This window comes from Pan troglodytes, chromosome 21 (genome assembly GCF_028858775.2).
Source record: "Pan troglodytes isolate AG18354 chromosome 21, NHGRI_mPanTro3-v2.0_pri, whole genome shotgun sequence".
NCBI lineage: Eukaryota > Metazoa > Chordata > Mammalia > Primates > Hominidae > Pan > Pan troglodytes.
Genome location: NC_072419.2, coordinates 39475863 through 39492883, shown reverse-complemented (window position 1 = coordinate 39492883; position 17021 = coordinate 39475863). Strand labels below are relative to the sequence as shown.

The following is a 17021-nucleotide window of genomic DNA, read 5'->3' as shown; positions in this document are numbered from 1 at the left end:
CAGAGGTGGGCGTCAGCAGCCTTAATGTTACAGAGGGCACCTGAGGCTCAGAGAGGCAAGTGACTTGCTCAAGGTCACATGACCAGGGATTCCAGCTTTGGGACCTGAACCCGATCATCAGTCCAGACCGGACCCTCTTAACCGCCACACTGTCCTTCCCCTGAGACTTCAATTTAGCACTGGAGGTGGTGGTGACACCAACATGGCCTTTTGATGTCATCTGGGGAATTATCCTTGCTACCCAGTTTTTGTCTAGAAGAATGGAATTGTGGTTTAGAGCTGGGATGGCCATTGTTGAATCCTGTCTCCATCTGCAGCAGACAAGTCAGGGGCAGTAAGTGTTCTGAGGTCACAAAGTATGTGGCCAGGCCCTGGCTGGTCTCTTCTTCCTGCTTTTTGACAAGAAGAACAAGGTGAAGAGCGTTCGCTGTCCTGCCATGTTTGCAAACACACCAAAAGCCCTGAATACATAAAGGTGAGGTGTTTTGAGAGAGCTCTTGGGAGGACCCTGCCAATCCCTTGGGCACATCTCCAGAGAGGCAAATGCCCCTGCTTGGCTTCCCAGCTGGCCATGCCCACTGCCCATGGACAATGCCCCTCTCTGCGGTGCTCAGGCCCAATGCCAAGACCTGGGGCCGCATCAGCTCCTGCTTCCTGCCACGTGCTGGGACAGCAAAGCTGGCTGCATCTCTGCAGGCCCATGGTCCCCAGACTCCACACCTGCCCTCAGTACCGCGTGGCCCCTCCTCAGGTTGCTGGCGTCTCTTGGCCTTGGCTCCACCTCTCTTCAGCTCCCAGGCCTTTTTGTGCCGTGTCCTCTTTCTGGAGTACCTCCTTCACCCTCCTGAAAACCTAATTGTGCCCTGTCTGGGAAGAAGCGCAGGAGTGCAGGAGGAAGCCTGTGGAGGCCGACAGACACGGCTCAGATTCCTGCTCCTGTACTGACAGCTGTCAGCTTTGGGAAAATTGCTTCTTCTCTATGAGACTGTTTCCTCCATTGTGAAATGGGATTATTTTGAGGGTCTCGTAAGGTCATGAGAAATGCTTGAAACATCAGAGAATTCAGCAAGTGGTAAATTCACACCTGTAATACCAGCATTTTGGGAGGCAAATACTGATGGATCACCTGAGGTCAGGAGTTTGAGATCAGCCTGGTCAACATGGTGAAACCCTGTCTCTAATTAAAAAAAAAAAAAATTAGACGGGCATGGTTTTTAGGTGGCACGTGCCTGTAGACCCAGTTACTCAGAAGGCTGAGGCAGGGGAACCACTTGAACCCAGGAGGCAGAGGTTGCAGTGAGCCAAGATCGCACCACTGCACTCCCGCCCGGGCTACAGAGCAAGACTCTGTCTCACACACACAAAAAAGAAGGCAACATCTGCATAAAGCTGCCTGACTGCTGCTCCACCTGGCCCGGATGTCCTCTTCCCAGCATGTTTGGCTGCTGGCCACCTTTCAGCCCTCACCTCTCTCTACTTCATCCCTCGCTCCTCTCACTCCCACCCCAGGGCCTGCGCACATGCTGGCCTTATCCCAGGAGTGCTCTCCTTCCAGCTCTCATTCTGGCTTCTTCTAATTCACCAAGTCTCAGCTTCAGTGTTGCCTCCTGGGGTGGGGTGGGGTGGGAGGGCGGGGGACAAGGGGACCACCCTCTCTAAGGTAGGGCTCTTTTTGCTGCACACTGAGGGTGTCCTTACTAGCATTTACTGGAACTGGGTCTGAAAACTTGAGTGTTGTTCTAGGCACCATGATTTCCCAGATGCTGTATACCAAGGAGAGGTCCTGGGCCACAGCCCAAGCAGTGGCTAAAAACCAGTTGCACAGCTCCTGCGTCTCTCATGCAGGGGGCCCTGACCCAGATTAAGGCAACGAAAGGGCCAAGAAGGGACAGGAAGAAGAAGGCAGAGGTATTTCTTGGGAGACAGCTGTGGTCCCTCCTCCTCTCCCAGGGAGGAGGGCAGGAGGTGTTTGGGCCTCAATGCAGGCCTAGCAGGAGGGACCTTTTCAGGGACCACTTGGGGGCTTGAAGTTTGTCTCCCCTGGAGTTGGGGCTTGCAGTAGACTGGGTTGTGTCTCCTGATGAGTTGAAGTCATGTTGGGCAAAGTGACTTCCGTAAGTGGAAAATTACTGCTCTCTGTTCCCTCTGGGCAGGGTCAAAGCGCATGTGTGTGTGTGTTTTCCCAGGGCCGGGTGTGGACCCTGCAAGACGAAGATCGGTCTGGGGCTGCTTGAAGTCCTTCCTAGTATCACCACCTGGAGAGGACGCTAGAGAACCAGGGGCTGGGAGTGGCTGGGGTGGCCTGCGGGACAGTTAGCCATCAAAGAGGCTCTGCCCTGGTGTGGGGGGTGCAGCTCAAGAAGCCCCACAGGGAGGTAAGACTACCTCCTTGAAGGTGCCGACAAGACTTGGCTCTCAACATTTTTTGGGCTCCCCAGAGAGTTGGGAACTACCTGGCAACAATATCAGTCAAAGGAAAATTCTCCTGCCCCTTTTCTTCCTTCTGGATGGAGAGAGAGAGAGAGAGAGAGAAAGAGAAGGAGAGGGAAGTGCAGGGAGAGAACACACACCTCTTCTCCCCTTTCCCACCAAGCTGATCCACAGAAGCCTCGGTTAGGGGTGGGGAGATAATCTGATGTTAAATCAAAGCTGGATGCTCAGACACAGCAAGATGGCAGAGTGGAAAAGATCATCTCCATTCTACAGATCACCAAACTGAGGCCAAGAGAGGAGAAAATAGGGGTTTTTATCCTCCCATTTTCCAGATGAAGTAGGACCTTGGAGAAGGGAATTGACTTGCCTAAGGTCCCACAACCATAAAGCAGAGGGCCAGGATTGGGACCCATTTCTGTCTGAATTGAGAGCCCATGCTCCACGCACTGACCCAGCCTGCCCTACCATCTCCAGCCGGAACGAGGGCCAAGCTCTCCTGGGAAGACTGCAGTCATGCGGAAAACCAGAGAGGGTTTCTGATGACGTGGACAGATGGAAATCAGAGGCCTTGCCAACTGTCACTGGCTCGAAAGAAAGAAGGAAAGCAAGAATTCAAGCCACTCCTAAAAAAGCTCACGTCCTCAATTGTTGCCACCAAAGATGCTCCACCAGCATGGTAGAAGCATTTTGCTCTTGTACCAATTTCAGCTGCCTGGTGATGGCTCTTGAAGCTTTCAAGGGTCTGGGCTCAGCAGAAGAGAATGTGGTGATTGATTAACAATGTCGGCCATGAGCAGACACAGACGCTTCATCCTTGCTACATCCCACCAGCATCCTTGTTAGAGATTATGGATTTTCTTGCAAAATATTAAAGATAATGGAGTGGGGAGAAAATCCCTAGATGACATGGAGTTTGCCACTACCTTTGGGCTGGTTTTGGATAAGTCAGTTCTCTCTGGGCCTCAGTCTCCCCAGCTACAGGATAAAGATGTTGGGCTCCACGATGCAGTGGCCAGGCTGGCTGTGATGACATTTGCTTATAGTGGAGGGGGCTCAGTTCTTACGCAATGAGGACTGGGCTGTTTCTGAGGTCAAGTATGTTGTTAGGAAGATCAAACCCATTGACCCAGGGTCAGTGGAGGTTCTGCCAGGGGAACTGGCCAGTGGTTTGAGCACAGAGAACTGTGAGGATGCTCACTGCAGCCTTACCTGGAATAGCCCTAAAGTGGGACCCGCCTTAACGTCCAGCAATGGGATTTATTAAATAAACCATGGGCCACCAGGCAGCCATCACAAAACAATGTAGACCAACCAACAGAAGTAAGTGAAAAGGGAAACTGTTTCTTCTATTTTTTAACAAAAAAAATTTTTTTTTAATCTAGAAAAAAATACTGGAAGGAAATGCATCAACAGTACATGTTTCTTGGTGGTGTGATCACAGGTCACTTTCACCATCTTCTTGGTATTTTTCAGAATTAAAAAAATGTTTACACTAAATATATGTATTGGATATGTAAACAACCCCACTAAATGGCTTGCAAATGAGTCAATAAAGGTTGGGCGCAGGACAAGGGAGTGGAGGAAACCTCATTCCTTTCCCAATGCCCGACCCACAGCCCCCACCAACCTGGGACTCTGAGGAATTATTGTGATGCCATTGCTGATAGCAGCAACAAAAGCCCAGTCATGCGGGTCCCGGAACCACCAGGAAAGAAATAAAGAAATCATTACTGGAACCTCACAACATAATCCCTCTTTTGTGGGACAGGAATAGATTAAATTCAGTGCAAATGAACCCTGGCTAAGTTGGAAGCTGTCCTAGCTCTGGGGGGGAGACAAAGACCAGATCTCTGCCCTCGTGGGGCCCACAGTCCAGTTGATGAAGGTGTGTTGGGTGACCCAACAGAGGTGGATGCAGGCAGCAGGCTGAGTGCTGGGATTTTCATCCACGTGGGCAGCATGTGCATAGGCTCAGAGCTCTAGGAATGGGAACCCACGCAGGGTGATGTGTTGCTTTCACTGCTGTGAGCCTTGGCCAAGTGTGCAAAGTACCAGGATAGAGGTGACACAGGGATTGTTATTAGGGCCAGACGAGCAATACAAATGCCAGGGTGCAGACAGGCTGGGCTTAATAAGGCCAGCACAGGTCAAGTATGTCAAACAGTAGAACAGGGGCAAACACACAGATGGTGTGGTCAGCACTGAGAGAGCGGGAGGCTGGCACCTGCCTCGTGTGTGACAGTCGCTGGCAGCTCGGTGGGGCCCAGAAGGGGATACCCTGCCTGATTGGGGAGGGGAAAAATGATTTCTTTCTTTCTTTCCTGGTGATTCTGGAACTGGCATGACTGGGCTTTTGTTGCTGCTATCAGCAATGGCATCACAATGCTTCCCTGGGGAATAGTTCAGAGACGGCTTCCTGGAAGAGGTGACATTTGATCTGGGCTTAAGGGATAGGGATGTGTTAGGAGGGGAGGGCATTCCAGAGCGGGAGCATTTCAGGGGCAAAGGAAGGAGGGTGGGTTTTGGAAAGAGTGTCTGGGAGCTTGCCTGAGTCGCTTGAAGGGGAAGGGAGTGGGGTGGGTGGCAGGGAAGGTGAGCTGGAGGGGAAGGGAGTGGGGTGGGTGGCAGGGAAGGTGGGCTGGAGGGGAAGGGAGTGGGGTGGGTGGCAGGGAAGGTGAGCTGGAGGGGAAGGCAGTGGGGTGGGTGGCAGGGAAGGTGGGCTGGAGGGGAAGGGAGTGGGGTGGGTGGCAGGGAAGGTGGGCTGGAGGGGAAGGGAGTGGGGTGGGTGGCAGGGAAGGTGGGCTGGAGGGGAAGGGAGTGGGGTGGGTGGCAGGGAAGGTGAGCTGGAGGGGAAGGGAGTGGGGTGGGTGGCAGGGAAGGTGAGCTGGAGGGGAAGAGAGTGGGGTGGGTGGCAGGGAAGGTGGGCTGGAGGGGAAGGGAGTGGGGTGGGTGGCAGGGAAGGTGGGCTGGAGGGGAAGGGAGTGGGGTGGGTGGCAGGGAAGGTGAGCTGGAGGGGAAGGGAGTGGGGTGGGTGGCAGGGAAGGTGAGCTGGGGATGTTCTCATGAGGAGCCAGAACCAGGGGCTGGAGGTGAGATGGGATTAGGGATGGGAATGGAGCACAAGCAGGGCTGGGGTCCTGAGGCCCTCAGTGCCTCCCAGAACGCTGTGGGCTGCATGGAGCCTCCCCCAAGGCAGGGGACAGTGTGCTCAGATCCTCAAAACCAGGCCTCGGGTAGCCTGCTTGTCTTCACTGTCTGGCTTTCCCAGAGGTCTCTGTCTTGCTCTTGCCATCCCCTTCTCTTTCTGTCTCTCCTTCCCTCGTCCTCAGGCTGTCCCTGCCCTGTCTCTCTCTTACCCACTGTCTCTCCTCTCTGCCCATCTCTTGGGTGCTTTCTGAAGCTCAGGAGGGAGCTGGGCGGCCTGTGGAGAGCGCACCTGGACACACTACGCGGTGACCCGCCCCTACTGTGTGGCCTCAGGCAAATGTCCTCACCTCTCTGTGCCTGCAGTCTGTGCCTGGCAAAAGGGGCTCTGGGCCCCAGCTGTCGGCCTGTGCTGTGCCTGGGCTTGACACGGAAACCACCCAATCAGATGAGCAAGTCCTCTTTCCAGGCCCTGCTCTGAGCATGGTGTTAACTCACTTCGACTTCACAACAGCGGTGCTGCAGGGGACAGGAGCTGGGACGTACTCACAGCACGCTCACTTAAAGCAAAGCGGGGAACCCCAGAAGGAGCTCTTGACACTGGGATTTCTGTGACTGGTATTGCAGTTGCTCTGATTGATATCGTATCATATTGTCTAGCTGTAACTAGATAAAGGAAGACAGGAAGGTGTGACTTACAAAGTTCAGCTGTTGTGAGAACCCTCACTTACCAGTGGCTACCTGTCCTTGAAAACGGTGTGGCTATTGAGTGGGGGGCTTGGGAAATGGGCAGGTCCCTGGGAGATGGGGGAATCACTGGACCAGGCCCCTGGGGGCAGCTGAGTCCCTCAAGTTGGGAGCCTCAGTTTGGGGTGCTTGGAGGTTTAACCTCATCTGCCCTCAAATGGCCATCCTTGGAGATAGATTCTAGAGGCAGCCCCCACCCGCACCCCATCTCCAGTCTCTCCAGGTCAGGAGGGCGGGAGAGGTTCCACTAGCAGCCCAGGGCAGGGCCAGAGAGGCTGGAGCAGGCTAGAGCCTAAGACTTTGCTATGTTGCAGGGCTTGTATGATTTTAGGGGTCAGTCCCCCAGTATTTCTCTCCCAACCCTCTCATTTTCTTTAGTAATTCAAGACTGGTGGCACAGACAGATGCAGTCGGCTAGCAGGTCAGTTAGTCAGTCAGCAAACGCACCTTACACACCCTCTGTGTGGACACAGAGCTGGGTGCCTTGGATATAGCAGGGAGCCCACAGATCAGCGCCTGCCCTCCTGGGGCTCACAGTGTCCTGGGGAGACAGAGACGGAGGGAGAGCAAGAAACAGACAAGTAAATATACAGTCACAATGTGCGATTATCTCAGTCATGAGGATGCGGAACAAAAATGAGAACATGTGTAGGATCCTGAAACGAAACCATCAGAGGCTCATGAGAAGTTTCAGCCTCCTGGGAACACCCTGGATGCCCTCCCCCAACCAACACCCAACACCCCCGCCACACACACACACACACATACACACACACACACACACGTGACCCTCCCTCTATTCATCTTCCACGCATTTGACTTGGAACACAGTTTTGGGGGCCAAAAATGTATGAAAGGAAGGGAGCTTTATGAAATGTAGAATATAAATAGCCCTACTATTTCTTCTTTTCTTTTTTTTGAGACAGAGTCTTGCTCTGTCTTGGAGTGCAGTGGCGTGATCTCAGCTCACTGCAACCTCTGCTTTACAGGTTCAAGTGATTCTCCTGCCTCAGCCTCCTGAGTAGCTGAGATTACAGGCGTGTGCCATGACGCCCGGCTAATTTTATATTTTTAATGGAGACGGGGTTTCACCATGTTGGGAAGGCTGGTCTCGAACTCCTGGTCTCAAGTGATCCACCTGCCTCGGCCTCCCAAAGTGCTGGGATTACAGGCGTGAGCCACCGTGCCCAGCCAATGGCCCTCCCATTCCTGAGTGCTCACTACTGGCCTAGCTGAGCCTCAGACCTGCCGGTTCACTGTTATCCCCTATGGCACAGAGAAGGAAATGGAGATACAAAAAGGCCTGGTAACTTGCTCGAGGTCACACAGCTACTGTGACAAAAAGCCAGGATATAAACTTGGGTCTATCTGACTGCAAAGCCTATGCTCTTCACCTTCGGCCAGCATCTCCCAAGCACCTGTCATTTATATACTGTCCTCACCTACCCCTGACAACTACCTTTAGCTTCTCCATATCTGCCAATGCCTGGGTTTTTATGGACTTAGCATGCATCTTGGCAAATGAAATAACTTTTGAAAACTCAAATAAATTTGATCTATTTCTTTTTTCTTTCTTTCTTTCTTTCTTTTTTTTTTAATACGGAGTTTCGCTCTTGTTGCCCAGGCTGGAGTGCAATGGTGTGATCTTGGCTCACCACATCCTCCGCCTCCCAGGTTCAAGTGATTCTCCTTCCTCAGCCTCCCGAGTAGCTGGGATTACAGGCATGCGCCAACACGCCTGGCTAGTTTTGTGTTTTTAGTAGCGATGGGGTTTCTCCATGTTGGTCAGGCTGGTCTTGAACTCCCGACTTCAGATGATCCACCTGCCTCGGCCTCACAAAGTGCTGGGATTACAGGTGTGAGCCACTGTGCCCGGCCAATTAGATCTATTTCTAACAGAAAACTGTGTTTGCTACCCAAAGTGAAAAAAACAATATCACTTGCCATAAATAGCCAGTGATGATGGGACTATAGTGACCATAATAAGGGTGGCGATTAAGCTTAATGATTACTTATCACGTGCCAGGTTCGCTTTTACTCCCAAGAGCACTTGGCACGTGATAAGTACTCATTAAACTCGTCGCCCTTTTCATCATCACTATAGTCCCATCATCACTGACTGTTTATGGCAAGTGATGTTGTTTACAGAGGTGAAATGCCCTTTCCAAAGTCACAATGAAAACAAGTAGAAACATTTTGTTGAACTCTGGCTAGCAAATGTTGCCTGCTTTCTTTCTAAAGGGGAAGGTAGCGAGTGGTTGGAGAGGCATTGAAGACATTTCAGCACTGTGCCGAGCCTTTCTCCGTGATATCTTCAGAACAACTGAGAGAGAGTAGGAAGGTGACTCATTTTCTCACCACCACCAATGGCGTGGTAGGCAGCCAACACTTCCAGGCAACCCTCAACCAAGCTCTCTAGGATGCATCAAGAATGACTTTGCTCTCTTTTTGAGAGTGTGTGAGTCAGATTAAGATCTCTTACCGTGTCCACCTGCGGAGGCTCCCAAACCAAATGAAGTGAGTTCTCCAAACCCTTTGTACCTTTCCGGACTGTGTGACCTCCCTGGACTGTGAATGTCGTGTTCTTTGCTTGTCCTGATTCCTGGTGGCCAGGAGGGAAGCATGGGGCAACCACAGGGCACCTCCCTTGAAGTTGTGCATAGGGGTTGGGTTTCTGCGCTAACATTTACTCACTTAATCAGCAAGTTTCCCAGGAGGGGAGAAAGAGGCAACGAGGAGCCCAGCCCCGTGGAGTGGGTGAGCGAGGACACCCACTGAAAGGTGGGGCCATCACAGATGCTCATCCACTGTTTTCTTTAGTGGTGGAAAGGAGCATTCAGGACCGCTGCTTTCCCCAGCCCCCCTCACCTTTCTGCACTTTCAGCATCTGCTGCTCCTGAGAGAGGCCACTCCTGGGTTTCCTTGCAGGCTAGGCCTGACTTCTGATCTGTCTCCCCTCATTCCTCACTGCGCCCCTCGTCTCCTGAGTCTCCCAACAAACGATGCCTCTGGCTCTCCCTCCTCTCAACCCTTCTGCCCTGGCCTCCCCCCAGGCCTCCTCATTTCTTGCCTGGGAAAATTGCCACAGTCTTCTCACTGGCTTCCCTGAATCTCATCTGGGCCCCTCAAATTCATTTTCCATCACTATAGTCAGCACCATCTTTCTTCCCTCCAATAGTTTACAATGAAAAATTTCAAACATAGAGAAAAGTTAGTTTTACAGAGAACACTATATCCAACACCTAAGTTCTACCATTCACATTTTACGGCACTTCTTTAAATATCTATCCATTTGTCCATCTTATTTGATGCATTTCAAAGTAAGTTGTAGACATCTGTACCCTCCCTTCTAGGTACTTCAGCCTAAAGTTCAATATTTGTTTACAGTTGGGCTTTCTGCTCAGAGGAGAACAAGGTGCAACTTTCTTTGATCACTCAGCATCCGGGTTCAAGTGACACCAGCCACGTCCTTCACATGGCCCAGGTTCAACCCCAAGGAAATCAAAGTCTTGTAGCTGATGTGCACTGGTGGGGAAGTTGTGCCACATCTGCCCTGGCCACCAAGATGGGCACCCTGGGGCTGTCTCCTAAAAAATGGTTGGTGATGATATCACCAAGGCAATTGGTGGGTTTAAGGAAGGGTTTAAGGATGACAGGGAAACGGATCATTTGGGACAGACAGGCCCAGACTGAAGGAGTACCTTCTGCCTCTGCCTTGACCATCAAAGCTGTCAAAGGACCACTCAGAGACAGAGAAAAGCAGAAGCACATTAAGCACAGTGGACACGTAACTGTTGAAGAGATCGTCAACACTGCCGACATAGGCGGGAAAATCGTTAGCCAGAGAACTCTCTGGAGTCATTAAGAACTACAAAGGAAAATATCTCAGTATGCAACAAAAAGCGCGGATCCTAAGTGTCCATTTGCAGAGTTTTGACAGATGCATGCACCTGTGTGACCCAAACCCCATCAAGAGTCAGAATCTCCCCATCGACCCGGAAAGTTCTGTTCACCCCTTCCCAGCCAATCCCCACTCTTCCCCCACAGCGAGGGTGACGTTCTCATTTTTTTCCCCACTATGGATTAGTTTTGTCTAAGATTCCATATAAATGGAACATACAATATGTACTCTTTTGTGTCTGCCTTCTTTCGCCCAGCACAATGATTTTGATATTCATTCACATTGCTGCAGCTCTTGGTAGTTTATGCCTTTTTATAGATACACAGTATCCCATTGTGTGGATATACCATGATGTGTTTAGTCATTTTCATCCTGTTGATGGACACTTGGGTTGCTTCCAGTTTGGGGCTATTCTGAATACAGTTTCTATGAACGGTCTTGTACAAGTCTTTTTGTGAATACATGTTTTCATTTCTCTTGAAGTGGGATTGCCAGCTCCTAGGGTAGGTGTATGATTCGTTTTGTAAGAAACCGCCAGAACTTTCCCCAAAGTGGCTGCATCGCTTTATACTCCCACCTGTAGTGTATGGGAGCTCTGGTTGCTTCACTCCATTACCAATGTTTGGCACTGTGAGTCTTTTTAATTTCAGTCTGCTGGCTTCCTACGGCTCTTAGGAGAAAGTCCAGCTCAAAGCCTCGTATTCAAGCCCTCCACTGTCCGGCCCTTGTCTCTCCAGCCTCACCTTCTCCCATTTAATTTTCCTACTACATTGACACCAGTGATTTCTCCTACATGCATCAGGTCAGTTCATTTTTCTCTGCTTTTACATGGGCTGGTTTTTCAGTTTAGGATGTGCTCCTGCCCTTGCCCATCTGGTGATGTACCAGTTATTTATTTATTTTTTTAGCCTGAGCTTAGGTGTCACCTCCTGCAGGAAGTCTTCCTGGATATCTCACTCAAGTCATTCCCTCCTTAGTGCCACTTTCCAGCAAGTTCTCCTGCAGCTGTGACCACCTTGTTCTGTAACTGTCTCAGCCTCTGGACTGTAAACTCCATGAGGAAGGCACCCATCAGATCTATGCCTGAGTCTCCAGCTTGCGATGGATTTAACAGCATGGACAGTGGCAGCAGTGGCAACTGTGGTGGCTGCTGATGTTTGCTGCATGCTCATGTGTGCTGGGCCCTGTGTGAAGCACATCAACACCTTCATTTAATCCCCATGACAACCCATGAGGAAGAGATGTTATCCCTGAAACAAAGATGTGGAAACTGAGGGTCAGAGAGACAAAGAGGCTTTCTCTAAGGAATAGCCAGCATGTGTTGACAATGGAATGCACCCTGGACCTTCTCATCCATCAGGGATCTGCTGGATCTTACATTTTCTTCCTGCACTCCCTGCCTCCAGCCCTGCAATCTTTCTCTCTTACTTCTTCCCACCTTATGGCCTTTGCAGCTCCCATCGCAGCCTGCAATGATCTTATTTATGTATGTGTTTACGTGCTTATCATCTGCCTCCCTTGCCCCCTGCCCTGAATGGTAAGCTCTCAAAAACATCAACTCATATCCACTCTGCTGCCCCAGTACATTGCCACACTGTGTGGCGCACAGTAGGAGCTCAGTAAGTGCTGGTAGAAAGTGAAGCAATGAACCTATACCTGCAGTCTTTAAAAAAAATTAAAGGCTGGCTCAGTGGCTCACACTTGTAATCCGAGTGCTTTGGGAGGCCGAGGCAGGGGGATCACTTGAGGCCAGGAGTTCAAGGCAAGCCTGGGCAACATAGCGAGACCTCGTCTCTCCAACAGCAACAACAAAATTAACTGGGCCTGGCAGTATGTGCTTGCAGTCCCAGCTACTCTAGCAGCTGAAGTAGGAGACTCGCTTGAGCCCAGTGAGCCAAGATTGCACCACTGCGCTCCAGCCTCGGTGACAGAGTGAGACCTCATTTCTAAAACCAAACCCAAACCAAACCAAACTAAACCAGATATAAAGTATAAAAGTTAGAAATAGATACACTGAAAGATTTGTGTATTTCATTGCATATAAATTTATCTTGAAGTTAAAAAATAAACAAATATTAAACTCTTGTTAATGGAATGCATCTTGAAAAAATATATATATATTCTCTCTCTCTCTCTCTCTCTCTTTTTCACTCTTTTTTTCACTCTTGTTGCATAGGCTAAAGTGCAATGGTGTGATCTCAGCTCACTGCAACATCTGCCTCACAGGTTCAAGCAATTCTCCTGCCTCAGCCTCCTGAGTAGCTGGGATTACAGGCGTGCACCATCATGCCTGGCTAATTTTTGTATTTTTAGTAGAGAGGAGGTTTCACCATGTTGGCCAGGCTGGTCTTGAACTCCTGACCAGAGGTGATCCACCTGCTTCGGCTTCCCAAAGTGCTGGGATTACAGGCCTGAGCCACCATGCCTGGCCAGCATCCTGAAATATTTAGGGATAAAGTAATTTGCCACTTTTTAAATTTACTTGAAATGCGTCGAAAAGTAAGATGGTTAGATGGAAGGCTGGATGGAAGGATGGATAGATAGGCAGATATATAAGGCAAGTATAGCAAAATATTAATTATAGAATCTAGTTAGTGGGTATATGGGTGCTTACTATACAATTATTTTAAATTTTCTGCATGTATGAATATTTTTATAATAAAATGTTTGGGGAAAAGTGATTCATGGACAGGATGAAAATTCTACCAGTGCAGAAGGATAGCGAGTGAAGCAAGACATACAAGCTCCTTACCCCAGCCCTTTCTGCTCCCTGTAGTTTAATCACTGTAAACCCTTTCTTGCCTGGCCTTCCAGAAAGGACTTGTCCTTTTACAGTCATTGTTGGAGGATCAAACTGGATATTAGGTTTTGCACCTTGTTCCCCGTCTCACTCATGAACATGTTTTGGAAGTTTTCCCATATTGGCACATATAGTTTTAATATTTCATTTCACAGGCTGTATCATACCATCACTTTCCCCCTTGTCTCCAATAATGAGCACCTTGCTCACATGAAATCACTTCCTCCTCAGTGCCCCAGCGATACCTTCCGCTATTTCAACTGCAGCTCTGATTGCCAGTTCTGTAAAGGGGTTTCCTATTTCTCTGTCAGCCTTGGGCACGTGTCAGGGTGAGTTCCTGGGTGTGGGGTTGCTGGGTTTAAGGTCACTCATGTTTTAGTTTTAGATACTGGCAAACTGCCATCCCTGGTGACTATTTCTATTGATAAGCCCTGAGAGTGCCTGTGCCCATGGCTAATGTGTAACATTAATAGTCAAATTTATTGACATACTTTGAATTTCTTTCTTTTTCTTTTCTCTTCTTTTTCTTTTTTTGAGACAGGGTCTTGCTCTGTTGCCCAGGCTGGAGTGCAGTGGCACAATCACAGCTCACTGCAGCCTTGACCTCCTGGACTCAAACAATCTTCTCACCTCAGCCTCCTGAATACCTGGGACCACAGGAATGTGGCCACCATGCCTGGCTAATTTTTAAAAATTTTTAGTGAGATGGGGTCTTGCTATGTTGCCCAGGCTGGTCTTGAACTCTTGGGCTCAAGCAATCCTCCTCTCTTGGCCTCCCAAAGTGCTGGGATTACAGGTGTGAGCCAACCACCCTGCCTTGCTTTGGATTTCTTTTCTTTTTTTTTTTTTTTTGAGACAAAGTATCTCTCTGTCACCCAGGCTGGAGTTGCAGTGGCACAATCTCAGCTCACTGCAATCTCTGCCTCCCGGGTTCAAGCAAATCTCTTGCCTCAGCCTCCTGAGTAGCTGGGATTACAGGCATGCACCACTACGCCTGGCTAATTTTTGTGTTTTTAGTAGAGAAGGAGTTTCACCATGTTGGCCAGGCTGTTCTCGAACTCCTGACCTCAAGTGGTCTGCCCACCTCAGCCTCACAAACTGTTGGGATTACAGGCGTGAGCCACCGCGCCTGGCCAGATTTCTTAGATTACAGATATGTCTGAGCACTTTTGCCTATGATGATTGGGCATTCAGGTTTTCTTTTCTGTGAACTGCCTGCTCATACCTGTTTTGGATCATGTTCCTGAGAGGTGGAGCCTGGAATGGGGATCCTGGGGAATGCGATTTACTGGGGGAGTCCTCTTCTGGGAAAAGTTATAAGGGAGGGAAGGAAGCAGGATGGGGTGGTGGAGGAGCAGAGCAACATGTGGTCTCAGGGACGTCTGGTACTGGGGGCTCTGGCGCGGATAGCCCACAACAGAGTTGCTCCATCTTGCAGCAAGGGAGATAGCCTTCTTCACTCTTAGTCAGTCGTTGGCTGTGGGCTGTCCCTTAAGGGGATGAGCCTAACTTAGAGGTGCCCTCCTGTCAGTTGAGGGCACTTCCCTAGAGAGGGAGGAAGCTGTGGGTTGTTAGCCCTCACTGACAGCAGCTGGGGGTTAGCGCCCAGTGCAGGGGATCTGTAGGGCAATGCCGGTGTCTACAGTCCACCTCTTACACATCAAATTCACTCTGTTCAGGCACAGGTGCTCCAGGATTCTGCTTGGTCACTGTTATGGACTGAATTGTATCTCCCAAATTCATATGTTGAACCCTAACTCCCAGTATCTCAGAATGGGACTGTATTTGGACATAGGGGCTGTTAAAGAGCTGATCAAGTTAAACTGAGGCCGTTAGGGCCACCCTTATTTTATTTTATTTTTTGAGAGAGGGTCTCACTTTGTCACCCAGGCTGGAGTGCAGCGGCATGAACACAGCTCATTGCAGCCTCAGCCTCCTGGACTCAAGAGATTCTCTTACATCAACCTCCCGAGTAGCTAGGACTACAGACACATGACACCACACCCGATTAATTTTTGTATTTTTTGTAGAGATGGGGGTTTCACCATGTTGCCCAGGCTGGTCTTGAGCCCCTGACCTCAAGTGATCCTACTGCCTCGGCCTCCCAAAGTGCTGGGATTACAGGCATGAGCCACCGCGCCTGGCCTTAGGGCAGGCCTTAATTTAATCTGACTAGTGTCCTTATGAGAAGAGGAGGTTAGGACACACAGAGAGCCACAAGGTACGGCCATGTGAAGAGGCAGCAAGAGGGCAGTTGTTTTAGTCCATTTGTGCTGCTATAACATTATAACATTACCTGAGACTAGGTAATTTATCAAGATCAGAAATCCATTTCTCACAGTTCTGGGTGCCAGGAAGTCCAAGATTAAGGTACCAGCAGGTTCATTATGTGGTGAGGGCTGGTCTCTGCTTCCAAGATGGCACCTTGAGTGCTGTGTCCTCTTGAGTGAAGGAACACTATGTGCTCATGTGGTGGAAGGCAGAAGGGCAAAAAGGGGCTTTCTCCATCAGGCTCTTTTATATGGGCACTTGATCCCATTCATGAAAGAGGAGCCTTCATAACCTAATCACCTCTTAAGAACCTCACTTGTTAATACTATAACATTGGCTATTAAGTTTCAACACATGAATTTTGGTGGGGCAGGGGGACATATTCAAACCATAGCAGTGGCCATCTGCAAGCCAAAGAGGAGAGGTCTCAGGGGCAATCAGTCCTGCTGGCACCTTGATCTTGGACTTCCAGTCTCCAAAACCGTGAGAAAATAAATTTCTGTTGTCTAAACCACCCAGTCTCTGGTATTTTGTTATGGCAGCCTATGTGGACTAATCCAGTCATAATTCACGGGAAACTTGCAAGACCAACAAGAGTCTCTGATGCTGCAATTGATGATGAGGCTGCAGCAGATACTCACAGTCTCCCTCCTCTACTATGTGTTCCAAATTGTCCTCATCCTCAGCGATCCTGTTGTCCAGGTGGCTTGTCTTGGTGGGGTGATCGGGACCTCATGTCTGAAGGATCTGAGCACCCTGGTCATCAAGCCTTTATCAAGCTGTGGTTATTATCCTTGTCTCTTTAGAGTCAAAGCTGGGCATGGGACTATGGGAGTCACCCCATGGATGACCTGAGTTTCAAACACATTCCTGCTTTTCCCCAGCCACCTGCGTCCTCAGGGTTTATTACCCCTGCAGTAATGAAAACTCCTTTCTTCATCTGCTGTTCTACTGGCATGAAAAGTCCAAAGCAACCCAATGACAGTGGTAGCTTGAAGTTTAGTGAGATCCTCATTGAGTTCCCTAGAGAAAGGATCCTTCCCACTCTGGGAACCAGAGACTCTAGACTCACAGAGACTAAAGTTTTGGGAATGGAAAGTTCAAAGTCTCCATGTGTGTCACTGGAAGTGATGTTGAATGGGAGATACTTGTACTTGATTTCTAGACCAATGCATTCTATGTAGTGAGCACCCAGCATCATAAAATAGCCCAGGGTTTAAGGTGTGTATCACATCCTAAGGGATGATGCCCATGGCAGCCAGCCTGCAAGTTGGCCTCCAATTCCCCACCTCCTGGTATCCACACCCTTGTGTTGTCCCCTCTCACCCTGTACTAGGGTGGTCTGTGTGACCAATAGAATATGGCAGAAGTTGTGCTATGTCATTTCTGAGATTAGGTTATAAGACTGTGGGTTCCATGTTGAGCTCTTGGATCACATACTCTAGGGAAAGCCAGTCGCCATACTATTAGGACAACACCACCTGTGGAGAGGCTCACGTGGTGAGGAAAGAGGCCTCTGATCAATGGCCGGTGAGGAATTGAGGAAGACCAACAACCACTTGAGTAAACTTGAAAGCATGTTCACTCAGTCGAGCCTTCAGATGAAACTGCAGCACCAGCCAACAACTCAACTGCAACCTCATAACAGACTCAGAGCCAGAATGCCCAGTCCAGCAGCTCCCAAATTCCTGATTCAAAAAAACCATTAAATTACACATGTTTATT

At 49.7% G+C, this 17021-nt stretch overlaps 1 protein-coding gene across 2 annotated transcripts in view; it reads right to left on the bottom strand.

The window, feature by feature from the left end:
• Positions 1-6867, bottom strand: part of BPIFB1 (BPI fold containing family B member 1) — a 34144-nt gene extending 27277 nt beyond the window's left edge. For both annotated transcript variants that reach the window (XM_016937714.2, XM_016937713.2), the window contains exons 1-2: positions 6772-6867; positions 5928-6243 (exon numbers count right to left, since the gene is read on the bottom strand). The gene's annotated coding sequence lies outside the window, so the exon portion shown is untranslated. The remainder of the gene's footprint in view (positions 1-5927; positions 6244-6771) is intronic.
• Between the last annotated feature and the right edge of the window lie 10154 nt (positions 6868-17021).